The sequence below is a fragment of the Lissotriton vulgaris genome, chromosome 5 (assembly GCF_964263255.1).
Source record: "Lissotriton vulgaris chromosome 5, aLisVul1.2, whole genome shotgun sequence".
Classification (NCBI taxonomy): Eukaryota; Metazoa; Chordata; class Amphibia; order Caudata; family Salamandridae; genus Lissotriton; species Lissotriton vulgaris.
In genome coordinates this window covers 245,766,618-245,791,193 of record NC_141693.1, presented here as the reverse complement: position 1 = coordinate 245,791,193, position 24,576 = coordinate 245,766,618, and the positions used below count along the sequence as shown (strand labels likewise).

The 24,576-nt window shown below is 47.2% G+C and overlaps 2 protein-coding genes across 2 annotated transcripts in view; one reads left to right on the top strand and one right to left on the bottom strand.

The window, feature by feature from the left end:
• The window catches only part of C5H9orf43 (chromosome 5 C9orf43 homolog), a 204,356-nt gene extending 190,681 nt beyond the window's left edge, over positions 1 to 13,675 (bottom strand). Inside the window, exon 1 of the mRNA XM_086920032.1 lies at positions 13,633 to 13,675. The gene's annotated coding sequence lies outside the window, so the exon portion shown is untranslated. The remainder of the gene's footprint in view (positions 1 to 13,632) is intronic.
• Positions 13,676 to 13,721: 46 nt separating this feature from the next.
• POLE3 (DNA polymerase epsilon 3, accessory subunit) overlaps positions 13,722 to 24,576 on the top strand; it is a 107,716-nt gene continuing 96,861 nt past the window's right edge. Inside the window, exon 1 of the mRNA XM_086921275.1 lies at positions 13,722 to 14,182. The gene's annotated coding sequence lies outside the window, so the exon portion shown is untranslated. The remainder of the gene's footprint in view (positions 14,183 to 24,576) is intronic.

The following is a 24,576-nucleotide window of genomic DNA, read 5'->3' as shown; positions in this document are numbered from 1 at the left end:
TAAATACTAGAGGCTGTCACAGTTACACATTCAGTGGTGTTACAAAAAACAATAAGTGACTGTGGTGAACAAAGTGACAATTAGTGATTAAGTGATATAGACAGTAGACTATATACAAGACAAATACATGTGGAACAAATGAGAAGGAGGGGGAATTTTGGCAAAGGTTTCGTCCTGTCTCTTTTTGCACAGGGGCTGCAAGACCCAAAAACATCGTGATCATGAGGGCTGTGTGGACATATATGGCATGTCGACATTTCGACAACGAAAGTAGCGCAATTTTAAAGTGCGTCAGGGGCGGTCTTCTTCAGGACAATGGGAGGATGGGTGGACAGCCAATGGAGCAGACGTCTCAATGAATGAAATCATAAAGTCATATTTAGGTAACGTTGTACGTTTAGACAAAGCAAGTCTCCACCAGCGGGTTGGAGCCTTATTTAAATCTTCAACGGACCTCCACCAGTCGGTTTGAGTCTCGTAAAGAAGCCTAACAATTCAGGTTTGCTCAGCGCAAAAAAGTTGCAGCCGTACGGCAGCAGTTCCGATCAGTGCTAATATTGTGAGTTACCATTTTTTCCCTCCCTCTTTTGGTTTGGCTTCTATTTTTCTCCCCACTTTTCCGCAATGAACTATGTATATATTATGTTTTTGGAAATCGCCATCTACCATGGAATTTTTGAATGTAAGACGTAGCAATTTGGATTATTTGATAATAATTGATATTTTACAAGGAATTAATACATTTTGAGTATGATTACATGTATACCATCTCTCTGAATTAATAAAAAGAAAATTATTTTTAAAAAAATATATCAACATGAAGTTATTTATCATCCTTGAGCAGAGAATCCCACAAATTGTCTCTCAAGTCAACCCCTACATCATTCAGAACCCAAGCAGTCTGCGACAACCGAGTAGTATGTCCAATTTGTCAACCAAGCGCATGCCCACAAGCCATAACCCTCCAAGACTTCATCCAAGCCACCAACTGGGATGATTACCTGGGGAGAGTCACAGAAGCCATCCACCAAAACCAATGGATCATTTCCTAGCAAAGCTGCACCAGCATGATCAGAGGACGAGAGAAATCTTAGAATAACAATGGCAAACTAGGACCGAACTCAGCATATCAAGCAATGGTCTCATGGTTCAAGTCCTAAAAAAGAAGTGGGGGGATTCACCAAATGAGGCAGAAAGGGCGTGACATTACCACGTGGGATGTCACAGGAAGTGACATCACAGAAAGTGACATTACATGCGTCATCCCAGAACATTGCATCATAACCCATGACCTCACAGGAAGTGGCATCAGATCTTAAGACCTTACATATGTTTAGTAGGTCTATCATGAGCACATTTGAGTGAATTAGTGTATGTCACAAATTAGATTTTAATTTGGGTTTGTGCCAAAATATAGACGTAACCTGACACAAAATCTGGGCCTCAACTTATACATTTTTTTTCCCCCGGCCACAAAGAAATTGGCAACAAGGAGAAACATGGCAGTAAATTAGTTCTGCTTAATTGGTTCCAATGTCTTCATTTTAAATTATCTTATGACTTAAGGCACCTTCTGCAAAGATCTTTGTGTGCCAGCTAAATTTCAGGGAATAATAATAATAGTAAGATAACTCAGGAAGATAATGTATTTGCTGGAGAGATCTACGCTTTGCCTAGTTCTAGTTTTGAATCACAGTAGCATAGAGGGTTAATAAGTCTCCTACAAAGGGCACACACATGACAGATTTTTATTTTATGTAAATGAGAAAGTGGGTTACTACTTTTAAGACAGAGAACCTTTTGTTACTTGCAGTTCATAAATTGAAAACCTTCTTATATAACACAGTGAGGTATGAAGGACAGGTGGCTCCTACACCCTGTAACCCTCATAGTCTTATGTAACACATCCTTTACATTGATGTACACACAAGTGATTTATTGCCAATGTATAAGCTGCACGTGTGATGTAAAGCGCTCTGACACCCTGCTATGAGATGAGTAGTGCTTAAGCACTATAAAAGTAATAAAACAACAACCTGGTATTTAAACTGCTATTTGTGTAAATACTGGTGCAACCAACACATCTGACATTCTTACAGTGTATGCATATCTCCTGTGTACAGGGACTAAACAAAGTCAAAAGTATTTCTCTCTTATGTACCTTTGAAGTGATAAGATGTGAGCCTTTGTATCCCCCTCCATTACATCTAGGCGTGAGGCTCCCATTAGCTCCCTAACCAGGATACTCCTACAAAAAGAGGCCTGATGCCCCCTTAACACCGGCTTTTGTTATGGGTGAAGCTGGAATCTGATAAGCCCCTTCCCCTCCTGCACGTTCCTGCTCGGAACAAAAGCAGACAGTGTGCTGGTACTGCTGAAAGTGTCCTGGTGTATGAAAACTACGAGTTCAGCTTAACACCTACAGGCAATTCCCGCTGGGTGCTGTTACTCCAGATTTCCCATTGTTTGTGACAAGGTCAACTCGTCATAAGCACAGCCCAGGCAAAACCCATGACGAGTTGACCTTGTCATGAGCACTGAAGAGGTTGAGAAGTGGGAAAGGAATGTGGCACTGCACTGAAAGTGGCCAGCTTTGCGGCAGGGAAGACGGCGTCTATCCTCTGAAAATAGTGGGTAGACGCCATCTACCAACCTCTATTCTCGACTCGAGCCCTGAATGGTCTCATACTATGGGACGAATTATTGTGGTTCCGAGAATATGTAAGATCAGGTGGGGGTTCTGGCACACCAAGGACATCAGGGGATAGCCAAGACCAATGCACATCTCAGGGAAATCTCTGGTTTCAAGGAATGGATACCCAAATAGAGGAGCTAATTCTACAATGCCTGCTGAACAGCGAAGCAGAGCGACCAGCATCTATCAACACCGAACACCCCTGTAAATCTTTATGTGCTCATGTGACCATTGACTTTGGTAGTAACCCCGACAAACACCACATGCTTGTTTTCGTTGATGCTCACTCGAACTTTCCTGTGGTGGAGATTGTAGAAACTCTGGCCTTCATGCATGTCAAACCCAAGATGGAAAAGATGTCAGAAATATTCAGATTACCCCTGGAAATCTGGTCAGACAATGGACCGCCATTTCAAACACATGATTTCCAAAGCTACTTGAAAGACCTCATTGTCAAACATTGTTATATTACTCCATGGTGGCCGCAAGCTACCAACGATTTTGAGCGATTCATGTGGACACTCACAAAAGCACTCAGGATTGGCCTGCACCAAAGGGAAGGCCCAGAGAACACACAACACATCTTTTTGAGGGCATAACGAAGCACGCTGCACTACGTGACACAATGCAAGCCAGCCTCAGTACTCTTCAGGAGGACAGTACAAGATGTATTTTGTGCTGCTTCTCCATGGAATTTCAAGAAGCTCAATGTGATATTGAATCGCCAGCAGAGGACTCAATATGAGAGGGGACACTGTAATTCTCAATTACTGACACCCAAGTGGAAATTCCAGACCCCTAAGAGTAAGCTAAATGGACAGTCATGCAACTGAAATTAACCACGATCATCACTAAAAATGGGGCTGAAATACCACAAATACATCTTGCTTAAGAAGATAGTTCTGCACCCGACCAGCCAAAGGGAGACCTCTGGGGTGGCTACGTCCCCAGTGAGGGGCCACCTGGAGCTGACGACCATAATGGGACCCTGGCATTCACCCCTACCCTGCCAAATCTCTCACTCCCAACCTCTACCGAATGAATGACTCTGCAGGGGGACAAACCATGATGGCCTGGCCAGACACTGGAGCTATCCCCAATGGCTTCAACGAAGGCAGCCAGAGCTACCATCTTCAGCGGCATCCTCAGCCCAACAAGAAGAGACTGTCAACATGGCTATGCTGACAGCATTCCCTGAGGGAAACATTATACAAGAACACGAATACGGAGGCAAACCAAGTGGGGAGGGATGTGGTGAGCCACCTGGCCATAGTGAATGCTACTTCTGAAAACAGCACGCAGCTTTACTCTGAGAGCTATAACTGAATCCTACGCTATTTGAATTAAGTTCAGTGCAGGCTTTTGGCAAGGGTGCCCTCCCATCTACATCTGACAACACTGCCCAGGGCTCGTTGCTTGGTCGTTAAGATTTGGGGGTGTGAGCTTCAGATTTTTCGACAATCACGCAGACATATCATGTTTAGCACTTTAAGCAAAGCAGCGCAGGGAGGGGATTTAAGGACAAGTGGGAAGAGAATGGAGTGCAGATTATAAGGGTATTTAAAACACAGTGTTTTGTAAAATAATCAAAACAGAGAGCGAGAGAGAGAGAGAGTGTGTGTGTGGGTGTATTTGTTTTTTTATCTCCCTAAGTATTAAAAGATTCAAGGTAAAATCTAACAGACATTTTTTTAGGTCGAGCCTGGGCAGCGCATGCGCTGCTCTGTGAACCATACTGAATTGTAGTATGTACTTGAAGCCCCGCTGACTCTCCACCCATATTTGTCATTGGCTTGTGTCATTGTCCTTTAGTAAAGGCTGGCTTCTAATTCGTTATTAGGCTTGTTAGCACCCCCTTAGTACCTCCTTTCCTTCATTTCTAACCTTCCATGAGGACTGGCTCTTTTACTTCGGTTTTTACACTATGTGCATTTTTTAGTATGTAAGCACTATTTTCTTTTTCTCTTACTGTAGTAGGGCAGGAGGGTCTCTCATGTGCAGTTGTGACCAGCGACTTGTTTAACTCGTAGCAAACGGGAAGCTCTTCAGGGGCCATGAGAGATACAAGGGGGCAACTCAGCGAGGGCTTTAGGGAGGTCAAAGGTGTGTTATGGAAATTCCAGTAGATCAGACGTGTTTATTTCCTTAATGAACATCTATATAAAACATGAGTATGCTTTAGGTGTGCTCCTCCTCTCACTTGCTAAAAACCATGACTTCAACAAAGGACTCTTATCCTCTTTTCTCAATTTGTTCCTTTGTGAAATGGATCCAAAGAAGAAAAAAATCTATTTGGCTGCAAATGTCTCTTTGGACACTCTCTCCCCCAACCACGAACCCGACCGGAATGTATTGGAGTGCTTTACTGAGCAGTTCTCCAGTTCCAAAGAGGAAGCTCGCTGCGCTTTGCTCCTAGGCTCAGATTACCTTTAAGAGTGTGCTTTCACCCCCAGCTTAACATTGCTCTCGCTCATTTGCTTTTCGCCCCCTGCCCGCAACATTGCTCTGTCTATCGTTTGCTTCCCTATGCCATCTGTGCCCCTTCCACACCACACCATCTTTTTTGTTTCGCCACACCCGCACCCTCAGTTTTACTTTCCCACACCCTCCCCCATCTGTTCAAAGTGACTCATCAATAAATGAGAATTCCATTGGCCGCCGTGGTCCGCGGTCAGCTCCGAGCAGTATATGTATTTTCATTTCTTTCAAAATTTACCATGAGTTGAGCTCGGCCTGCCATTACCAGTACACCCTCCCTTCCACACCCATCCGCTCGCGACGGCGCTCTCACTGTTGTGATGTCTTCCATCACGAATGCCACGTGGGTAATATTGTTACATTGTTGCTCTGCAGCTAGCCAGTCCCCAAGCCTGCCAGAAACAGCGCTGTGCATGGTACACTGCTGCTTAGTGCTAAATTCAACTTTACTTGTCTCCGTGTGGTGCGTCTGAAAGCGGTGCGGCGCCAGCCAGGCACGACAGGCTGCCGGGCAAATAGATTTGTTACACTGAAGCACTCTCAGCCACTCCAGAGCTGAGAGCAGACTTAACTATTAACATACTGAGCCCAGCTGCTGGCAGCACGTCTGTGGGGAGAAGCAGCGCCCGCTGCGCGGGCTGGCACCCTGCTTACCCAGAGTTTTAGAATGGCATTAAATGCGTGACAATGCATTTTAGTGCGGTGATGCGGAACACCACACTGAAATGCGTGAGCGTCACACCTGGTGCGTGATACTGGACAGGCCTGTCTGTGTTCCTTCTGCTACCTCCTGTTTGCAACCCTCCCCCACACACACTTTGAAACAAGCATTTGGAATATAATAGGTCTCATGTTTGTGAGATTTTAAGCTATTGCATTGGAAATGGTAATGCCTTTTATTTATGCTTTAAAAACCAAAACATAAATAAAAGCATTGTCATTTACAATGCCAATAGCTCAAACTTGCGTAAATGTGAAACCTATTGCCTTATAGATGATTGTTTTTGTTGCAGATGTATACAGCGTGAATTCCACCGAAGGTGTAGGAAATGGGACCCCCGGCCGGCCAGGGCTTGCGCCACAGCCAGTCAGAGACCACCACTCCTATGTAAAGTCGACCCCTGCTCGCCCTCTAGGTAACGCGGCGCGGGCAGTCAGGCCTATCTCGGAGGACATGTGTGAAGCATTTGCGCACGCACCCACCAACAGCAACATCCCAGGCCTCCCACAAAAGGAACTCCACGCAAAGTATATATAAAAATAGTCTTTGTATTAAGCAGGGCACATAGGAGCACACATTGTACAAGGTGCCAGGGGCACGGGCAGGGGTTACAGGGAAGGAGGTACAGAGCAGAGCCAAGGGACCACTGCCAGGAAGATGCACATGATGGAGTTAGCATCTAGAACATAGAACAACTGGGAGCTTCCTCGGACTAGGACTAGAACACATAATCACCAGGAGCTTAGCATTAGGATACGTCACGCCCCGGGGTCTCATAGGACTAGCAATAGAACTCACTCTAACCAGTATAGACATACATGAGGCAAGGTTATGCAGGGGGGAAGGAATGGCAAGGTACATAACACAACAGAGGCCCCCATCAGCAGGGCAACACATAATCATTCTCAGCAACACATTGATAATAGTCAGTAGTGCCCCCTAGGCCAGATGGCCTTCCTGGGGCGAGGGCGCCTTAGAGTCTCGGTGTCCTGAGTGGGCTGCAAGGGGCCCAGGGCAAACCTAAACGTGGCGGCTGCCCACGAAGTGCTGGGCAACCGGGGATGATGGGGACATCATGTAGGAGCCTCGCAGGCTCGAGAGGGCAAGGGACAATGGGGGGAGCCCCTCGGGGCTCAAGGAGGAAGGGGCCACGTGGGAGCCTCTCGGGGCTCTTAGGACAGGGTAGTGGCGGAGCCTCGCAGGCTCGTAGGGACTGGGGCCAACAGTGGAGCCTCTCGGGGCTCGAGGACAATGGTGGAGCCTCTCAGGGCTCAAGAACAATGGGCGGAGCCTCGCGGGGCTCAGGGACAAGATTGCGGGCAGGTGGGGTCCCCCTCGGGGAACCCGGCATCACTGGGGGGCCCGCTGGTTTCCAGGCACATGTGGGCTCGCGCTGGAGGGGAGGGGCGAGCACCGACAATGTGCTCCGATGCCCCGCCTCCCCTCCGGCGCACTCACCGCTCATCTGCCAGTTGCGCCGGTCTCTCCCGCTCTCCGGGCCACCCTCTCGCTCCTGGGGGGCCCCGGGGAGGAAGCGGCAGTCTCCTTGGTGGGACGCAGGGGCGCGGAGTAGGCTCCCGCCGACCCCTGCCTTCTCGGCTCTCTCCGGTCGTCCTTTCAGCTCCCCGGGCCGCCGGCCAATCAGTGCGCGGCCCGGGGAAACGTCATCAGCCCAGCCCGGGCCGCCAGCCAATCAGAGCGCGGCCCGGAGGCGGGCCTCGCGAGGGGTCCCGGGCTGCGGCGGTGAATACCAGGGGGATTAACGAGGAGCCTCGGGGCTCGCTCGATAAATACAGCGAGGTGGGGGCAAGCGAGGTAGGCACTCGCTGGGGGCTCGGGCCCCTCACACGAACAGGGCCATTGCCGGGTGGCACCGGCTGGTGGAGAATGGCGCTCCCAGCGCTAGGATCAGAACGGCAGTGCCTCGAGGCGCTAGGACAGCCGGATGGCGCTAGCAGCCGGGAGGAAGCGCCTCAAGGAGCTAAGACAACAGGAAAACGCTCCCCAAGCGCTAGAAGCAGGAATGAGCGCCCCCAGGGCGCTGGGATAGCAGGAAGACGCTCTCAAGCGCTAGGGCCATAGAAATCAGGGTCCATAGGAAGTCCAGGAGTTCAGGGGGAGCACATCAGCTCCTAGAAGGGAAAGGGGAACATCAGCAGTTCAGGAGCAGGGCAGGGCCCAGGGAGGCCAGCCAACCCTGAGCCCACGCAGCAGCACGACCCAGGTAGGGACCCAAGCAGGAAGAAGAAGAGAGAGAGAAGAGGGCCCACCCCCCTTTTATACAGGAGCTCCCTTTGTCTCCAAAAGGGGCAGGCAGGGAGAGAACCAGCCAGAACTGGTTATAAGGAATTTCATGCTACTGGCCAGGCCAGGGGCACTGGACGCACCCTAGGGGGTGGAGCCAGCCTGGTGGGGAAGGCCCAGCCGGCTTCAGCCAATCATACACCAGCACACCTACTGCACACATGCACCAAAGTCTAGAAGTGGCACTTCCCTTCTAGTCACACACATGCTGCATACATCATCTTGTAGCATTCAACCTCACGAGCGCACACATACCAAACACGACCCGGCACGCCCCCACGCATCAGGAACTACCAGAGCCACATACATTCCCCATGCATTCCTATGGGAGGCAGGTCTCTCTCACCACACACACACTCAGAAGGGGAATCACCATTCCCCGGACACATATAATAAGCACCAAACTTCAGGGGCGGACCTACCAGACGGGCCAAGTCCAACACATGCCCCTCCCAGCCCAAACGCAGGGCAGACCAATCACTACCGTGATGGACTTCCCTGCTGCAGGGCGATAGAATTTGGACGCGGCCCGCACCGCCGGACCGATAGACATACACAGACTAAAAATAATAAAAGTTAAAAAAATTAACAAAAAAAAATGAAGACATAGGCCCAACCAGGCTACCCACCTGGTACTCCTGAGTTGTCCATGACTAGGACCAGGCCCTAAGCCATCCAGATACCACTGGTCCCTGCTAATCCGAAGTGGGGGGTGGTAACGCCGGGCCCACAATAGCCCTTCTCCACTCCCTTTCTCAGGGTAGCCACGGCTACCACTGTTCCTTCCACCTAGGGTCCGCACCCTCAGGCTTGCCAGAGGTCACGGGCAAGAATGCCCCACCCTACCTCTACTTCTGAGGTTCCGCGTTCTCCCAGGAGAAACACCCTCAGAACACACTTTCCTACCAGTCTTGGAACTTCCTCCCTCCACTGGTCTTCCACCTGGGAACTAAGCGTTCAGCTCTCCCCAAGGCAAGCCGCGGCCGCGCCAGCAGGTCTTCCTTGTCCGGGATACAACTTAACATACATTCAGCCAGGGCGACACCTGACGCCTAAAACACAACAGGGATACCACTTAAGATAAATTCAGCCAGGGCGACACCTGACGCCTAAAACGCAACAAGATGAGTCTCAGTGTTCAGCTCTCCCCAAGGCAAGCCGCGGCAGCGCCAGCAGGTCTTCCTTGTCCGGGATACAACTTAACATACATTCAGCCAGGGCGACACCTGACGCCTAAAACACAACAGGGATACCACTTAACATAACTCAGCCAGGGCGACACCTGACGCCTAAAACGCAACAAGATGAGTCTCAGTGTTCAGCTCTCCCCAAGGCAAGCCGCGGCCGCGCCAGCAGGTCTTCCTTGTCCGGGATACAACTCAACATAAATTCAACAAAACGAGCCGCTGCAGCGCCAGCAGGTCTCAACGTTCAGCTCTCCCCAAGGCAAGCCGCGGCAGCGCCAGCAGGTCTTCCTTGTCCGGGATACAACTTAACATAAATTCAGCCAGGGCGACACCTGACGCCTAAAACACATCCAGCGGGATACGGAACACATGATGCGTCAAACACATTCAGCGGGGTAAGGAAGGACAGGATTATCGTTGTTTCAGCAAGCTCCCCATCCCAGAGGACTTACACTCCATTACTCAGCGCACCTCAACATTCATCCACACACCGTCCCCTGATTCCTCAACCCGACCCTCGGGGCACAGGTACCATTACTCTAGGGACAAGGACCCTTCACATTTGAACACAATTACACAACCACCCCTGGATCCCACCCTCCTGGTGAATCCAGAAAACCAAATTACACTAGGGAGATGATTTACCCTCCCAAGCTAGGGGCACCTAACTCACAGTGCATACGCCCACATTTTTCCACAGAACGGACATTTAAGTAACCTTAAAAAACTCTCCACAGAACGGGTATTTCTATTAATCATTAAACATTTCCACAGAACAGACATTTTTAGCAACCTGACCCGACCCATGTGGCACAGGTATCATTACTCCAGGGAAGGGACAGGGACCATGCACATTGAACACAATTACGCTGCCACCACTGGATCCCACCCTTCTGGTGAATCCAGAAAAACCCATTGCACTAGGGAGTTGATCTACCCCCCCGAGCTAGGGCCACCTAACCCATAGCGTACCAGAATACATTTTTCACAGAACAGACATTTAAGTAACCTCTTAAAAACAATAATCTCCTTTCTTTGCGACCATTTACAATGCAGAGTTTTGTAGGGAGGCCAGTTATCGTTGTGGTACTGCGCAAACACAAGTCCGGATCCCACCGCTGCCACCAGTGTAGGAAATGGGACACCCGGCCGGCCAGGGCTTGCGCCACAGCCAGTCAGAGACCACCACTCCTATGTAAAGTCGACCCCTGCTCGCCCTCTAGGTAACGCGGCGCGGGCAGTCAGGCCTATCTCGGAGGACATGTGTGAAGCATTTGCGCACGCACCCACCAACAGCAACATCCCAGGCCTCCCACAAAAGGAACTCCACGCAAAGTATATATAAAAATAGTCTTTGTATTAAGCAGGGCACATAGGAGCACACATTGTACAAGGTGCCAGGGGCACGGGCAGGGGTTACAGGGAAGGAGGTACAGAGCAGAGCCAAGGGACCACTGCCAGGAAGATGCACATGATGGAGTTAGCATCTAGAACATAGAACAACTGGGAGCTTCCTCGAACTAGGACTAGAACACATAATCACCAGGAGCTTAGCATTAGGATACGTCACGCCCCGGGGTCTCATAGGACTAGCAATAGAACTCACTCTAACCAGTATAGACATACATGAGGCAAGGTTATGCAGGGGGGAAGGAATGGCAAGGTACATAACACAACAGAGGCCCCCATCAGCAGGGCAACACATAATCATTCTCAGCAACACATTGATAATAGTCAGTAGCGCCCCCTAGGCCAGATGGCCTTCCTGGGGCGAGGGCGCCTTAGAGTCTCGGTGTCCTGAGTGGGCTGCAAGGGGCCCAGGGCAAACCTAAACGTGGCGGCTGCCCACGAAGTGCTGGGCAACCGGGGATGATGGGGACATCATGTAGGAGCCTCGCAGGCTCGAGAGGGCAAGGGACAATGGGGGGAGCCCCTCGGGGCTCAAGGAGGAAGGGGCCACGTGGGAGCCTCTCGGGGCTCTTAGGACAGGGTAGTGGCGGAGCCTCGCAGGCTCGTAGGGACTGGGGCCAACAGTGGAGCCTCTCGGGGCTCGAGGACAATGGTGGAGCCTCTCAGGGCTCGAGAACAATGGGCGGAGCCTCGCGGGGCTCAGGGACAAGATTGCGGGCAGGTGGGGTCCCCCTCGGGGAACCCGGCATCACTGGGGGGCCCGCGGGTCTCCAGGCACATGTGGGCTCGCGCTGGAGGGGAGGGGCGAGCACCGACAATGTGCTCCAATGCCCCGCCTCCCCTCCGGCGCACTCACCGCTCATCTGCCAGTTGCGCCGGTCTCTCCCGCTCTCCGGGCCACCCTCTCGCTCCTGGGGGGCCCCGGGGAGGAAGCGGCAGTCTCCTTGGTGGGACGCAGGGGCGCGGAGTAGGCTCCCGCCGACCCCTGCCTTCTCGGCTCTCTCCGGTCGTCCTTTCAGCTCCCCGGGCCGCCGGCCAATCAGTGCGCGGCCCGGGGAAACGTCATCAGCCCAGCCCGGGCCGCCAGCCAATCAGAGCGCGGCCCGGAGGCGGGCCTCGCGAGGGGTCCCGGGCTGCGGCGGTGAATACCAGGGGGATTAACGAGGAGCCTCGGGGCTCGCTCGATAAATACAGCGAGGTGGGGGCAAGCGAGGTAGGCACTCGCTGGGGGCTCGGGCCCCTCACACGAACAGGGCCATTGCCGGGTGGCACCGGCTGGTGGAGAATGGCGCTCCCAGCGCTAGGATCAGAACGGCAGTGCCTCGAGGCGCTAGGACAGCCGGATGGCGCTAGCAGCCGGGAGGAAGCGCCTCAAGGAGCTAAGACAACAGGAAAACGCTCCCCAAGCGCTAGAAGCAGGAATGAGCGCCCCCAGGGCGCTGGGATAGCAGGAAGACGCTCTCAAGCGCTAGGGCCATAGAAATCAGGGTCCATAGGAAGTCCAGGAGTTCAGGGGGAGCACATCAGCTCCTAGAAGGGAAAGGGGAACATCAGCAGTTCAGGAGCAGGGCAGGGCCCAGGGAGGCCAGCCAACCCTGAGCCCACGCAGCAGCACGACCCAGGTAGGGACCCAAGCAGGAAGAAGAAGAGAGAGAGAAGAGGGCCCACCCCCCTTTTATACAGGAGCTCCCTTTGTCTCCAAAAGGGGCAGGCAGGGAGAGAACCAGCCAGAACTGGTTATAAGGAATTTCATGCTACTGGCCAGGCCAGGGGCACTGGACGCACCCTAGGGGGTGGAGCTAGCCTGGTGGGGAAGGCCCAGCCGGCTTCAGCCAATCATACACCAGCACACCTACTGCACACATGCACCAAAGTCTAGAAGTGGCACTTCCCTTCTAGTCACACACATGCTGCATACATCATCTTGTAGCATTCAACCTCACGAGCGCACACATACCAAACACGACCCGGCACGCCCCCACGCATCAGGAACTACCAGAGCCACATACATTCCCCATGCATTCCTATGGGAGGCAGGTCTCTCTCACCACACACACACTCAGAAGGGGAATCACCATTCCCCGGACACATATAATAAGCACCAAACTTCAGGGGCGGACCTACCAGACGGGCCAAGTCCAACAGAAGGTATTGAAGAGAATTACATGAACACTAGTTACAGACGGGGAACATCCTTTACAACGCAACTTTTACCACGCAGTGCCTTTACGACGCAACTTTTACACCGCAAACCATTACAACGCATTGCGCTGGGGGGCGCTCTAGGATAGGTAATAGGTTTAATGTACTATCCAACACCTTCCCTACTATCCACGGGGACTGGAGTTGGAATAGTAAATTAAACTATTCACTATCCAGTGCCCAAAAGCACTATACATTGTAAAGGCATGCACTGTAAAAACCGCGTTGTAAAGGCATGCGTGGTAAAAGCATGCGTTGTAACGTCATACATAGGTTACAGACAGTACAGAAGGACACATCTTACCATACCCGACTGAAAGTTGCTGTACCCAACTATTTATTAAGTAATACATTTATTAGGGCCGGTGGTGTAATATCCCCCTCCAGAAACTACACCCCTGCACCCTGCCGCAACACATCAACGACGCCTCCCGCAATAAACAACTTTAAAAGCTGTGTAAAGGGGAACACTGTTATTCGCCATTCGATACACAGTTTGCTTTACCAGTTATATTACAGTTTTGGGTGCACTTAACAACTCTCAACTCCTAATAATTCGCAGCACGCGAAAAGAACTCTGTGTCACGTGCAGACACCCATCGAACGAAGCGCCGTGTACCCATTTCAGTACTCACCCTCCGGTTGATGTTGGCACAGTCTGGTTTCCAGGCAACATATGACGCCCGGGGCGGAACATAATTATGTGCGTTCCAAGCCTCGTTCTGAGAAACCATGAACACAGAAGGAATGGGGTTGTTGGATTTAAACATACACTTCAGGAGCCTCTGCGCAACCTAACAGAGAACATACATAAGCCCCGTTTTTTGTCCACTAGCCTCGTAACAGCTGTGGGGTGGCTTATGCGTTGTTTTAAGCGTAACAGGCAAACGAAGAAATATAACAACTGAATGTGATGACTACGTACCATTAAGTAGCCCAAAAAATGAAAGGGGTTGTTTTAAGTATTTAGGATTTTCTCAGGAAGTCCATGAATTCGCGAACGATAACAAGTTGCCACCACTTCATCCTAAATTCACAGTTTAGGCGCTCTAGCGTTTCTGAAGTGATGGAGTTTGACGCATGCGCAAAGAGTTCTTTGGAGCGCCGCGCGGTGGTTTGGTCTCCCGCGTCCTGCTGTCTGAATCTGAGAACCGCAAGGAAACAACGCGAAACGACCAGTCGTCGGTAAGAAGAGAATATCCGGAATGCGTAGTTTCCGTAGATAGTTTGAGTAAGCGACTCATTATCTGTGCTCTTCAAGCTTAGTATGAGCATAGCAAGTTATGAAGGAAAGGCCTTTTTTGCATAACATGTACTTCCCATGATTCACTGGGGCTCTGGCCACTTTACCTGGGTGTTTCATTTATGGCAGTAACAAGTGCACGCTCTTTAATCATGAGAGCCATGAGCCTGAAGGAGATAGTTGGCATACATGGATGTGTGAAACTCTTGGCTCCTCCTTTCCTGTTTAAGCGTAAAAGGCATGCCTTAAAGTGGTTTGAGTTGCACACTAAGCCTTGTCGCAGGCTGGCTGTTATAATGTGCCAGTTATGTAATACTTTCCGTGCTTTGTTCTGCCAAGTGTAATATGTTATATATTGTTTCGAGAATGTGCCGGATAGGGATTTAGAGTGGTTTGAAGTGAATTTTTTTTGACTTCTGGTGAGGCGGTGTGCTACGCAACTTTACCCTACCATCAATACACCAACAACATGGTTATCTATGTGAAGTGAACTGGTTACCTAACTGCTGCTCGCAAATAGACCACTTCAATTATAAAAGCACGATTCGTGTTTAGTGAAGACTAAGAGAATGAACATATGCGATGTCAGAGGCAGGCGCGGAGCAGAGTTAGTAACCTGTCAGACTAAAAAAGTGTCACATGGCAAGGGTTACCTATATCGGGCAGGCCACGTGTCGTGGTCGGAACGCTATTTAATCACTTATTGGTCCATAAAGTAGTAGCACAACTTTAGCAGCCTCTTGACGGATTGGACACGGTTTATCAGTCACATGACAGGACTATGGTAGAGCAATGTATATTGGGCTCTTCCTGAGGACGAGTTATTTAGTTTGTAGTTTTTCAAAGCGTTACAGGTTGCTTTTTGGATGCTTCCTAGCATTGGACGTCGATGTGATAGAACAGTGTGTTCTAGCAGGAATTTAGAAGGTTAGATTCTGTTTAGGTAGGGTAAGAATTTATCCTGCTATTCTTAATTTGCTCTCCATATTCTGCCATGACTCAGTGAGTTTGAGAAGTTTGCTTTTCAAGTTTTTTTCCGAAACGTATGTTGTTTGACTTGATTCCCATGTTTGGATACAGGAAGAGAAGGTCCTCCTTCATCATGACAAATACATGGTTAGGCATGAAGTAACGTTTTCCTGATTCTCGGGTGTGTTTTTCAGCCTGAAGTAAATTTGAATGCTGTAGTACATTTTGACGTTCGTTTAATATTGCTCAAAAAGTTGAGCCAGGAGGTGCATGTAGTTGTTGAACAAAAGGCACGTTTCCAGTATGCCACATTAAATCATGAGGATAACTTCGATTCAGACAGACCCGTTTTAATTGTGGTTCAAGGAAAAACTTTTGTGTTCATGCTAGTCCAGTCATGGTCATGCATTGTTTTAGCCTTTCTGCTAGGCAGCTGATGTGTCAAGGACTAACTGACAGATTTCTTGTCTTTGTTCTTGCAAAGTGGGAGATTGTCTTTGGTGTAGGGCAAGTTAGAGTCCGTGTCCCTTAAAGATGTCAATCCTTGCGGGTGAATATAGCACATATATATTCGTATTTACGTTTTTCAAGTTGTCTTGAAAAATCTCCTTTCAGCACAACTCTTGCACGGAGCTAAAGGTCGGATGGGGCTGGCAGGAGAGTCTCGCACTGTAGAAGAGTAAGAACATTTATATTTTGAAAAGGAGCATATAGAATTGATTCAGTGTTTGTTCACTTGCTCCATGAAATCACCCACAATGCAGATGATGGGAGACTCCCTTAAGGTTGTGCAGGAGCAAAATATGCACTGGCACTATGCAACTATTGGCAAAGCCAAGATTTTTGGCTTGGATAATTATTCATGATACACAGATGGTGTCTTTGGTCCATGCAGCAGAAAATGACTGTAGGCCATTTAACCCACAACATAATGTTCTCTTTGGCAGTGTTTATATCTGCCATATTCCGTTGTCCTGTACAGAAGGTATTAGTGCTGGTGCATGCATCTGTAGCTGTGTGTAGCCGGACACTGCAACCAGCAGAAATCATGTTGTCTAGGGGACAGGATGTAATTGAATGGGAATTTAACCTCCCAGTTTGTTTATAATCTGCAAACCCAGTTTATACTTTTGCAGGGGTGAACCACTTCACAGATGACAGGAGCCAAGGTAGAAATGAGGAGTTTAATCCAAGTATGGGCAGCCAGCAACAGACTAACTGCCCACTATTGAAAACATACATTCCAGTACGTCCCCACCAAGTTCCACCCACAGAATTATCCCTGCGAGCCCAGACAGTCACAACACATCTTTCCCCTATACACAAAACCAAAACAGTTAAAACTATTGTTAACCCCTTCACTGCGGCGGCTATTCCGCCGCAGTGCTAAGGGGGCTGGGCGGCCGCATGCTGGTGACGGAACCGCTCCGTCACCAGCGTCGGTTGAGCTGTGCTTGTGACGGAGCGGTTCCGTCATGGCCCGCCCCGCTCGATAGAACGCTTAGCGCAGGCGCGAAATTTGTGCCGAGCGGGCCATGACGGAACCGCTCCGTCATCAGCACAGCGCACCCGTAGCTGATGACGGAGCGGCTCCGTCATCAGCACTTAAGGGGTTAAAGTTACATGAAAAATATAATCGCCGCCACCCAAAGATGTGATTAAAAAACTATACTGGGACTGGGTACAGAGTAATGCTATGAGGGTTACGAATGTGGGCTCACTTACTGATCAATTTTTGTTATTTAAATGTGTGAGAAAATTGGAACCCTTTCTCGACCTGATAACCAAACCGTTGGATCGAGCGTTGTACCTAAAATTGCGATATGGGACGCTCCCGGTGCATGACTTTACGGTGAGGTGGTCGAATTCAGATGCCCTCTTGCGCGCATGCCCTGGCTGTGCGGCACCAAAGGAATCGGTGGCTCACTTGTTTTTTGCCTGCCCAGCCTACAAAGGGGCGCGGAAATTCTGGTTGAAACCCGTCTGCAGGGAATTAGGGTTGAGGTGCCATAGCCAGGCACTACGCGTCCTCTCTACAGATTCTTCATCTTCCATTATGATTTGCGGGGTGGCTAAATTTTTAGGAAGTGCGTGGTTGACACGCTCCCGCTTACTGAAACTGCACTCGGGGGGTCCTACAGGCTGATGATGAATCCGCTGTTACCAAACTAGTGAATGAGGTGCCCACCCTATTTTTAACTGTATTTTATAATCTTCTTATTGGTAAATTGGAAATGTATATGTATATGTATTCTTTTATGGTGATCAATTTGCCGAATAAAGATATTTAAACATGAAAAATATAATGTAAAAAACCAAATCATTCCAACCCAATCGAAAAGATAAAAACCCAAAACAAATATACAGTGGCACCATAAAATTCTGTAAAATTGCAGGGAGAATATAACACACTGTTTATCGAACATAATCCAAGTAAGTCTTGTACAACAGGCAGGGCAGCCAGCAACCGACTAACTGCCCACTATTGAAAACATACATTCCAATCCCCACAATTCCAGTAAGTCCCCACCAAAGTTACACCCACAGAATTATCCCCGCGAGCCCAGACAGTCCCAACAGCTTTCCAGTAAAAAAATTCACACTGTCCCACTTAGCAATCAGAAATTCTAGGGTAAGGGGAACTCGCAGTAGACCCCCATTTACCATACCACTTCATACCCTATGATGTAGGCGCTTATGGCGGTTTAAACTGGCATTTGCAAACAGCCCTGATCTCAATGGTAAGAAAGTTAATGAAACTCGTAGAAAGTTCGAGAAATGTTGTAGAATTCTCCATTCAGACTGATCCTGTTGATGTACTGGGGACCGGAAGTGGATTCACCCACTGAGACTGAACAAATTAAAATAAATTATATTCATTCTTTAATACTTAATTATTTATGCAAACACTTTTTGTTGTTCATCACAAAATTTTTAGGCAAAGGCCTGCAACGGTATTTACTGTAAGAAACCATACTCACTGCATTTATTGTGAACTTGAGGGTTTTGGAGCAATAGTTGCTATCCTTTCTTTTTAAGCCTAGTAAAAAGCTACAACCAAACCAATATTTTATGAAGCACGAGATAGGTCAGGGCACTCAAGGCCTGCACCAGTAAGTATAAAAATGTGAAAGTTTTGCCAGGAGTGGTAGTGCAAAGAACTTGCCCTTCGTAGTTCCCACAATTTTGGATAGCCAAAAACACAAGGTACAGAATAGCTCAGCACATACCTAAAAGGCAATGTATGATAACAAAATGGTACAGTACAATATCCAGATTATTGATTGTCAAACAGGAAATAATCTCCCAAAAGAATAGATTGAGTCTTCAGATTCTTATGAATTTTTTTTCTTTTATTCCTTTATATGATGCTTTTTCATCAGACTTCGTTCTTTAAAACACAATACAAAATTCATAGCAGACATGGAGCGTTTCGTTCCCATGGTACTTCTTCAAGACTGTTTGTGTTTTTATTCCTTCACAATCGTGGTGGAAAAAATCAATTCCTGATGTATCCGGTAAAAATACAGCAAGTTTAGTTCTCACTCAGAATTAATAGCACCGTTGTTGTTGGTAATTGTAGTGATTAAAACGTTGGAGGATATTAATAACCCCACATTCTTATAATAAAAAGCCCCACTTTTCTAAGTTTTGTCTGCTGATACTTCTCAGGGGTATAGTCACCCCAGATTTGAGCAAGAGCAAAGACCCGTGTGATCCGAAGTCTGGGTCTGAGAAATGAGATCAGACTACAATTACCAACAACAACGGTGCTATTAATTTTGACTGAGAACTAAACTTGCTGCATTTTTACCGGATACATCAGGAATCGATCATACTTTGCCTTTTAGGTATGTGCTGAGCTTTTCTGTACCTTGTGTTTTTGGCTATCCAAAACCATTGTTTTAGATGAGCCATATCTTCCAATTATGTGCACCAAGTTGGTAAACCTACCCTAATTCATAGACTAATAAGTGGGATGTGTTTCTTTCTCTTCGAGTAAAAAATCCTTGGAGTTGTCAAATGTTATTCACATTATCTTTTCCGAGGCATGCCCTAGTAATGGCCTCTAATATGGCTTATACTAGACAGCTGAAGCTCTTGTCTTGTGTGGGATAAGTCGCAAGTGGGGAAAGCCCGCCTCTTGCCACTAAACCTTGCTCAGTGCTACAAAGGACCAGGGCCTTGTGTAGAAAAAAAACACCCACCCTGAAACAAACAAACAGCTTGTAATTGTGAGTGGATAAGTGCTTTTTAGGTCTCACCCAGAAAACGCATGTGCTCTTTCTTCAAGACCTTTTGTTTTCTAGTAGTGTACTTAGGAACCACCCATTGCATAACAGTGGTTGTCTTCATTGCCCCTCTCATTTTCTTACTTCATATTCGTCAGCTGCTGTAGGTTTCCTTCCTTCCTTCCTTCCTTCCTTCCTCTTCAAGTGTTTCCCTCTCCTGGTGCATGGATGCTTTACTTTTTTCTTTCCACTGCTCATTTGTTTAGGTGCTACTTCTTTCTTTTGATTTAAGCGCTCAACCGAAATGTGTCTTTTTCAACAAGCTCTCTTGTGCTCTTCTTCCCCTCGGTGTTTTCCCCCGGGCCATCTGCTTGCACCCACCCTCTCACGAGCACTTTGTCTGTGTTGGATTGGCTCCACCCTCCCTCGCTCAGATATTGATAAACCTGTTCACATTTTTGGCAAACTAGGGATTTAAGACACAGTGAGGTGAAGGGGTTTCCCAAAATTACATAATATGGTCAAGGAAAAAGTGAGGCTAACCATTTTCATACTCTTATTCACATGTATATTCAGCAGGGTTTGTTAAAGTAATGTTTTGGGAAATCAACTGATTGCCTTGGAGGACTCATGTTCTCTTTGCCTTAGTAGCTCTCAAGACACTATATTAAGAAAGCCTTGGCGTAAAAAAAAAACCCTGGTATTTCTAACATGAGTGTTTGCAAATTGGTAAACACAGCCTCGATAAAAACGTTGGGCAAAACCAGAGTTCTTGCAGAACCCTCATATAGAGTCCATTATAATTATTGTATTGTATTGTAATTGCATTTATATAGCGCTTACTACCCCTGACGAGGCGTCTAAGTGCTTTTTCGGCGGGTAGCACGCTACTCCGGGACCCATAGAGGATTAGTGTTGAATTAGTATAGTGAAACATGCATGTACATTTTAAGTGGTGGATAGGTTAGTCAGTTATTTGGATTTGGAATGATAGCAGAAGAATAGGGGAGGACAAAGGTTTGTATTTATCGCTTGTTGAAGCACGCTATTCTGGAAGCCTATAAAGGATTAGTGGTGAATTAATATGGTGAAATATGAGGTAATTTCAGTGGTGGATATTAGTCTGTTACTTGGAGTGAGCAGGATAGCGGAGGGATAAAAGGGGAGCAAAGATTTGCATTCCTATAGCGCTTGTTACCCCTGATGGGTGTTCAAGCGCTTTTCTGGCGAGTATCACGCCACTACGGAACCCATAAAGGATTAGTGTTCAAAATTAGTATAGTATAAATATGAAGTAATTTGAGTAGTAGATATGTTATTCAGTTATTTGGGCAGTATATTAGTATAGTTGAATATGGGATTTGAGAAGTGAACATGTTAGTCTATTAATTTTGATTGAAAAGGATAGTGGAGGGATAAAAGAGTGAATGATTTAAAAAAAATCTTTTTTAGGTCTTAGCAATTGGATGAGTAAAAATGAGTTTTGGAGGGGAGGAGTCAGAGGGGAGAGTTTAGAAAGGTTTATTTTAGCGGATCGGTGTAGTAAAAAGGTTTCAGATGATGCAAGGAGGGAGAGAGCAGGAGAGTCTAGAAAGGGTTATTTTGGCGATCATAGTAGTTGTATGGGGTTTGGGATAAATGAGAGAGTGGATGTAGAGGATATATTGATAGATGTATAGGATGAGAGATAGGGTTGTGCATTGGAAGGAGTAGTAGAAACAAGTTTGAGATGAGTCAGAATGTTGGGCTAGAAGATATATTGAGCGAAGTATAGGCTGAGAAATAGGCTAGTGCATTGGAAATGCTAACTTAGAAGAAAGTGATAAATATATAGATCCATAAGTACATTGAAAGTTTATAGATACATAAAGGAAGTAAGTATATTTAGATTAAATATATTGATAGAGGCACAGGATGAGAAATAAGGTAGTGCATTGGATATGCTTTTTCAGGAGAAAAGTAACAGACACACAGATCCAAGTACATTGAAGGTACATAGATGCACAATGGAAGTATGTACATGTAGACTAAAGATGATTTTTATTTATAGATTAATATTATATTTTTTTCTTTTCTCTTAACAACATAATTATTTTACATCTATATCTATACTAATATAATAAAGAGAGAGCCCAAACCTTTGAGGCGGGTAATCTCAGGAACCACAGTACCAATCACAACACCCAATACAGCGTTGGAAAGGGCAGTTGCAGCAGAAGGACATAGGCTATGCAGACACCCACCATATACATTTAAAAGGTAAAAGAACTGTGCCAGCAAAGTATTCCCTGGTGTGCATGTCTGCGTTGTGCTGGGGGCATGACAAATGCTGGGGGCGTGTGGTACTTTCCGCCCTTCATGCCATGTCTCATATCGTGTGCTGTGGGCGTGTGCTGGGGGCGTGGGCATATGCGGGGCGTGGGATTACGGGAAAAAAAAGCGAGCGTTGTGCCCAATATTTCATTGTTTTTTCTTCCCAGGTTCTGTACATTCCAGCTCCGGGTGTCCACCCTGCTCCCTTTAAATACCCCTGCACCCCATAATCATAACCCACCCTTACAATAACCCAACACCCTTAAACACTAACCCCTCTTAACCCTAAAAATACCCCTGTACCCCAAAACCCAAACCTATCCCTGAACCCTATAAATACCCCTGTACCTCAAAACCCAAACCTACCCCTGAACCCTAAAAATACCCCTATACCCCAAAACCCAAACCTACCCCTGAACCCTAAAATACCCCTGTACCCCAAAACCTACCCCTGAACCCTAAAAATACCCTGGTACCCCAAAACCCAAACCTAGCCCTGAACTATAAAAATAACCCTGTACCCCAAAACCCAAGCCTAGCCCTGAACCCTAAAATACCCCTGTACCCCAAAATCCAAACTTAGCCCTGAACCCTAAAATACCCTTGTACCCCAAAACCCAAACCTAGCCCTGAACCCTAAAAATACCCCTGTACCCCAAAACCCAAACCTAGCCCTGAACCCTAAAAATACCACTGTACCCCAAAACCCATACCTATCCCTAAACCCTAAAACTACCCTTGTACCCCATAACCCAAAACTATATCTGAACCCTTAAAATACCCAAACTCCCCAAAACACATACCTCAGTACCCCAAAACATATACCCCTATACCCATACCTACGTTATCCAAACAAAAAAAATGCTTTTACCATTCATGCATTTACAACGAATTTTGTTGTAAATGTATGTGTGGTAAAAGCATATAAAATGTAATGCCATGCGTTATAATGGCATTGCGGAGTCATGGTACTTTCGTAATGAAAGTATGCGGAGTGATGGTATGCAGAAAGAAAGTTGCGGAATATTGGGCGTTTACCCTCCCCAGATAAGTACATTGGTGGCAAGGCGGCCCACATCTCCAGCAACATACTCATATTTTTTCACCACCGATTTGAAAAATGGACAGGTTTCTCTCATTGATGGGCAGCACCGACATACACTTTTAGACACACCTCCCGCCACAAGTTCTAGAATTGCGAACTTTAGAGCTGGGGAGCTACGTTCAAATCTCGGCATCAGGTCAACATCCTGTGATTCCAGGCAATTGGCTTTGTCTCCCCGTGCCTACCACAAATTAATGTGTTCTTCTGTAATGTAAATTGTGCTCATGCCATGTTGACGACTTTGCGCTATATAATATGGCAAGGAAAAATAAAGTAGGGGAACTCTAGTTCACGCACTACTGAACGCGCACTCTTAAGTGCATCAGCAGTGCACTGTGAATCAGAGAGTTTCACAGGCCTGTCACAGATAAGAAATGCTATCAAAACGAAATCCTACAAAACAATATACTACTGGCCGGCAGCAATTCATACCCGTACAACGTCGGGACGGGCTGCTAGTGTTTTATAAAGAACTACACAAAGATAGGTACATATCTATAGTGAAAACAAATGCTTATATACAAAGGGATATGCTTTAAATGTCTGTTTCCGTATGGTGCTTATGTGGGGAAGAGCCAAATCTTGAGTAGTTTTTTGAAGATAAGGTGGTTGTCGGAGGATCTTATGTTGGGGGGGGGGGGGTAAAGAGTTCCATAGTTTGGCTGCTTGAACAGAGAAGCATGTGCCACCCATGTTTTTTTTCTTGTATGGTGGGATTTTGAGGCGAGATGCTCCTTTAGAGCGGTCTTTGTTGAATGTGTTTGGTGATTTTATTCCTGATGAAGAGTGTTCCTGTTCCATGTATTGCTTTGTGGGTAATACAAAGCAGCTTGAACGTGGATCTTCTGGCAACCAGTAACCAATGCAGGGCTTTCAAGGCAGGGGAGATGTGGTCTTGTGGTTTGATATGCAAGAGTAGTCTGGCAGCCGAGTTCTGAATCCGTTGTAGTCTTTTCATGGTCGTTAAAGGTTATCCGAGGTAGAGGCTATTGGCGTGATCGAGTTTGGATGGAACAAGGGAGATGGTAGCTTGGACCTTGTGTGGAAATCCCAAATGAGAGAATTTATCGCAGCATTTTTATAGTAGCAAAGCTTGATCTTGCTAGTTTATCCACTTGGGCTTTCATCGACAGCTTGGAGTTCATGGTCATTCCAAGGTTTCTTACTTCCTTCGATACTTTAGGCAGTGATCCCAGTTCATCAGGCCATGCGGCAAGCGGGTTATAATGTTTCCAATCGCCACACGTGAGTATTTCAGTTTTTGAAGCATTCAATTTGAGATGGCTCCAAGTCATCCACTGATCCACGACTATGAAACAGCTGAAAATTGGTGATTTTCCAATGTCTTTGGGGCATTCCAGTTGAAGGAGTATTTGCGTGTCATCTGCATAGTTGTAGCACGTGAGGTGAAATTTATTGATCAGTACTGGTAAAGACTGTAGATCTCAGATAAGCGAACAGCCAGATATTAAATCTGACAAGTTTATTATTTTACAGGATCAGTTCCACACATGCAAACATACCAGATTACGGCGGAAGACTCCAGTTTAAAAAAACAAAAACAAAAAAACAAATTTAAGCCAAACCCGGCTTGATTTTATTTGTCCTCTCACTGAAATTGCCTCTTCTTCAATGGATGTGTATGGAGAAAATAAAGTACCCTGATTTTATTTTCAAAATCTCCCTCTTAACTTTTTTCAAAATATTGGCATGTATG